At 36.3% G+C, this 5,452-nt stretch overlaps 1 non-coding gene across 1 annotated transcript; it reads right to left on the reverse strand.

The window, feature by feature from the left end:
• Positions 1-1,371: 1,371 nt before the first annotated feature.
• Positions 1,372-1,512, reverse strand: LOC126010401 (U4 spliceosomal RNA). The gene has a single exon (XR_007496435.1). It is a non-coding gene; the product is annotated as a U4 spliceosomal RNA (small nuclear RNA).
• Positions 1,513-5,452: the final 3,940 nt, after the last annotated feature.

Below are 5,452 nucleotides of genomic sequence, written 5' to 3' on the forward strand. Positions count from 1 at the left end.
GTAAGTGTGAGTTTTGGATGTATAGTTATATTTCTCTCCTTCATCTTCAATATAACCAGAACCTAGAACCCTATTACTTCATAATTTCCCATTCTCATCTTTCATTTTTTTCTGACCTTAATTTATTTTCTTCTCTGTCCTCCTCCCTAGGCTCTGGGATCAAGAGTGATTTAGGAGGGCCCGGAGAGATAGCATGGAGGTAAGGTGTTTGCCTTTCATGTAGGAGGTCATCAGTTCGAATCCCGGTGTCCCATATGGTCCCCCGTGCCTGCCAGGAGCAATTTCTGAGCATGGAGCCAGGAATAACCCCTGAGTGCTGCCGGGTGTGACCCAAAAAAACCACAAAAAAAAAAAAAGAGTGATTTAGGTATCTCCTCTCTACTATAATCTTCTTAACACAATTATTTTATATACCACGAATAAATGAGTTCATCTAGTCTTCTTCTTCCTCTTCCTCCTCCTCTTCCTCTTCCTCCTCTTCTTCCTCCTCCTCCTTCTTCTTCCTCCTCCTCCTTCTTTTTCCTCCTCCTTCTTCTTCCTCCTCCTCCTCCTTCTTCTTCCTCCTCCTCCTTCTTCTTCCTCCTCCTCCTCCTTCTTCTTCTTCCTCCTCCTCCTCTTCCTTCTTCTTCTTCTTCTTCTTCTTCTTCTTCTTCTTCTTCTTCTTCTTCTTCTTCTTCTTCTTCTTCTTCTTCTTCTTCTTCTTCTCCTCCTCCTCCTCCTCCTCCTCCTCCTCCTCCCTCTTCTATACTTCTTCATCTTCTTCTCTTCCTCCTTTCTTCTCCTCATCCATCTTCTCTATTAATTAATTAATTAATTAATTAATTAATACCCTCCAGGACCAGGAGCAACAGGTGTGTGTCCAACAACGAGACTCGACTACACATGACAACCAGGCAAGCTTGGCCCGAGCGAGCCTCCGCGTCACTTCCAGGTTCTTTTGGCCACAACCGGCTATCTAGGTTCGGGACTCACTGGAGGCAAATCGAGGCTAACATTGGTTAAGCTAGTGGAGATGGAACCCGGGTCAGAGCCGCTGAACAAGTGAAGTAGTCTTAAGACCTCCCATGGTTAAAAGTCCCTCTTTTCCCTCAACTTCCCACCAATCTTTCCTAATTTCTAAGAAGAGACTAAAAATAAAATGAGTAGAATTTAACTTTTTTACTAGAAAAAATATTGGCTCAGAATTTCTTTTCCTTTCTTGATTTTGGGGTCACACTGGACGTCGGCTCAGAAGTTCTCTCCTGGTAGACCTTAGGGGAACCACCCTATTGGGATAGCTCTGAATCAAACCCCAGTCCTTCAACCAACTTCTTGGCTCACATATACAATGACAATTACAACAAGGTTTATTTTGGTACCAGCAAGGGTCAGTCTCTGTGGAGACTGTCAAAAATTGCCAATGCCGACTGTATTTCAAGTCGTCACTGCGGGGTATCGGGAAAAGTTTTCAATTAGCAATAATCGCGCCTCAGATAAACCTCATTGGGTATGATACTGCCACTGCGCAAAGCTCTCTTTTAATTTTTAATTTGTAAAATACACATAGCAATGCTTATCATCTTCATTTTTAAGTATAGTATAGTTCAGTAGTCTTAATTTTATATCATGATATTGTGCAATCATTCTCTAGATTTATATTTATTTTTTAAAACTAAAATTAACAATAATCATAATCTTTAATAATGAGTCCTCATTTTGTGTTCCTCAGCCTATGACAATCACCGTGGTGCGTTTTCTTTCTCTATGATTTGGCTATTCAATGTTCGTTAGATAAGTAGAATTACATAGTATATCTTTTTGAGACTTATTTCTTTTAGCATTATATACTCAAGTTTTATCCATTGTAACATGTGTTTCTTTCCTTATTAGTATTCTATTGTGTGCATAAGCCACATGCATGGATATGGTTAGATAACAGCTTGCTTCTTTTATCAGTCAGTAACACATAAGTTACTCCCATCTCTTTTCTACTGTAAACAATGATGCTATGAGTATTGTTGAACATTTTTTTTTCATGACCTGCTTTTAGTCTTCTGGATATATGCTCAAAAGGGGAATTTCTGAATCCTATTGAAATTCTGTTTTCAATGAAAAATATTACACTTTTCCCCAAAACATATGCTACCATTTTACAGTCACATTACAAATTTGCATATGTTCTAATTTATTTACATCCTCATTGATACTTAATTTTTTGCTTTTGAGTTGTTGTTTTGGGGCCCACAAACAGTAGTTTTCAAGGCTTTCTCTTGGCCCCATGTTTAGTACACTCCTGGCTGGGATTCAGAATCCTATTGGGAATTAAAGATACAACTTGGGGGCCCGGAGAGATAGCATAGTGGCGTTTGCCTTGCAAGCAGCCGATCCAGGACCAAAGGTGGTTGGTTCGAATTCCGGTGTCCCATGTGGTCCCCCGTGCCTGCCAGGAGCTATTTCTGAGCAGACAGCCAGGAGTAACCCCTGAGCACTGCCGGGTGTGGCCCAAAAACCAAAAAAAAAAAAAAAAAAAAAAAAAAAAAGATACAACTTGGGCTAGTTGACTGTGTGCAAGGCAAGCTCACTCCCTCTGTATTACTTTTCTGCCCCAATATTTTTCTTTAAATTATTCATCTTGATGGCATGAGATGGTATCTTGTGGTTTTGATTTGCTTTTCTTTATTTTTTTGTTTTTATTTTTGAAATTTTTTTTGTTTGTTATTTTTTAATTTGCTTTTCTTTAACTATTATTTAATATCTTTTTTTTTAGATTTTGTTTTGTTTTGTTTTTGGGTCACACCTGGCAGTGCTCAGGGTTACTCCTGGCTCTATGCTCAGAAATCATTCCTGGCAGGCTCGAGGGACCACATGGGATGCCAGGATTCGAACCACTGTCCTTCTGCAGGAAAGGCAAACGCTTTACCTCCATGCTATCTCTCCGACCCCTAGATTTTTTTGTTTTGTTAAAGGTTTTCAGAGGAGGTTCAAAAGCCAACCTCCTCAACCAACTAGAATCTTTGCTGCAGCAGTGTGAAGAACAATTAATGTTATTGAATATATTTTTGAGGTGTTGGTCTTCCAAATATTTTTTTATAAATTTCTAGTCGAGTACTTCTTCCATTTTTAATTGCTTTATTATTTTTGGTTGTTTATTATAGGAACTTTAAAAATGTATGTTTTGGAGATAACCCCTTTATCAGAAATATTATTTGCTAACATTTTCTTCCATGAATAACCTTTACTTTATGGATCACACTCATTGATGCATGGACTTTTAAAATTAATTTTAATTAATTCATTTAATGTATTGTAGAGGTGGAAACACCTACACACATATAAAGATGAATAAAATAGTGTGACGAATTCTATGCCAATACATTTTAAAGTTTATGTGAAACAGGGGCTGGAGAGATAGCATGGAGGTAAAGTGTTTGCTTTGCATACAGAAAGTCAGTGGTTCAAATCCCAGCATCCCATATGGTCCCCTGAGCCTGCAAGGAGCGATTTCTGAGCATAGAGCCAGGAGTAACCCCTGAGCGCTGCAGGGTGTGAACCAAAAGCAACAACAAAAAAAGTTTATATGAAATAGATAAATCCGATAAACACAATTTAATAAAAATAAGGAAAGCAAAGAGAAATTTAAGTAAAATATGAATGAACCTATGAAAGTGTTTTATTTTAAAAGGAGATATTAGTATTCATTTAAAATATCATAGTATATATATAAAATGATTAATATTTGCAAATGTAAGTAAAAGATTGTAATAAATCTTTATGGATATCAAAATATCACCTGAATAAATATAGAACATTCAATATCATTGAAATGTTTGTTTGTTATTGAAGCAAATCAAATTCCTTAGCAAGGCAGGATAAACAGACCTTTCAAATATAATAGGGAGCAACCAGTAGTGAATGCCTTACTCAATGCCAAGTGCTAGGGGGGTTGTCTTGTCTTTTAAAGACACTCCTTTAATGCTTGCAAAACCTGTTTCAATGTTAGGAATTCCCTAAGTTGTTGCCTGTTCTGCATAGAAGCTTTACATTTTGATATAGGCATCTTTTTTATTTTTACTCGTTTTTTTCCCCTTGCATTCTGTTTGGGAAATCAATAAAATAAACAGTTTTCCAAGAAAAACAAACCATCTTGTGTATTTTCCTGGCATCTCACTAGAGAGCACCAGAGATCATTTGTCATTTGATGACAGTCTTGGACAACTTAGCTGAAATTACATACAGTTGTTGGGTGTTGGGTGTGCAGATAGAGAGAGGTCTGCCACTCTGCTCTAAATCTTAACCTGTCTTTTCTCAGTCCTTAAATTTCCTCTAGTGGAAGAAAGTTAGACCTGCAATTCACTCAGTGAAAAAAAACTTAAGGAGACTTATATAAAAAGAAATATATAGAATCATGGAGCTGGTAAATAATATTTATGTACATTTGGGAAAGGGAATATTAGGGGAGGTGCAGATAGGAAGGATAGTGTTTTGGGTTTTTTTTTTTTTTGTTTGCTTTGTTTTGTTTTTGTAGAAAATGGTTGCTTCTAAGAAGATGCATCTGTCAAGGTCGAATCAGAAACATGGAAGCTATTGAAAGTTGGAGAGATAGGAGAGCAAGTAAGGACTTGCCTTGCATGCTGACAACCAGTTTGATACCTAACACTGTATATGGTCTCCTGAGCACTGCCAGTACTGATTATTGAGCTCAGAGCTGGTTGAAATCCTTGTGCTTGAGCAGTACTTTATGTCCTCCCTTCCAAAAAACAAACAAATAAACAAACCCATTACTGAAAGCAATTATTAGTTCTTGAGTAAGAGTTCTATAATGCTTGTCATCATAAATGTCATATTTATTTTATTTTACTACTTTATTGTAATAGTATCAATATTATCATTTTATTGTTACATCACTGCTACAGAATGCACATCACTAGAGTGTGAAACCTGACCTTAATAACAGTTCAGTTGACCTTAGGACATTTCCATTTAAGACTGATTAATCCCTTTCTTTGTTTCATTTTACTTTTCATATGAACAAACCATTTGCTTTTGTCTTTTATTTTCTGATTAATTTCACTTAACAAAATATACTACAACCCCATAGTCATGTTATAGCATAATGTGAGAACCCCTTCTTTTTTATAGCTGCATTGTATTCTATTGTGTATAACTAAAAAAGCCATTTCTTTATCCACTAATATATTTTGGAACTTTTCCCCCCAAATCTTGGCTGTTACATATAATTCTGAGATAAACATAGGTGTGCATAGGTCTTTTTGATTAAATACTTTTATACCATTAGTAGAACTGCAGGTTCATATGGAAATTATTATTAATTTTTTAGGAGATTTCAAATCATTATCCAAAGACGCCAAACCAGGCAACGATCCCAGAAGCATAAATTAGAATTTCTTTTTAACAACATCACATACCATACATGTGTTTTCTAGATTTTTTAAAAATATAGACCATTTTTTAC

Source organism: Suncus etruscus, chromosome 5 (genome assembly GCF_024139225.1).
Source record: "Suncus etruscus isolate mSunEtr1 chromosome 5, mSunEtr1.pri.cur, whole genome shotgun sequence".
Taxonomy (NCBI): Eukaryota; Metazoa; Chordata; class Mammalia; order Eulipotyphla; family Soricidae; genus Suncus; species Suncus etruscus.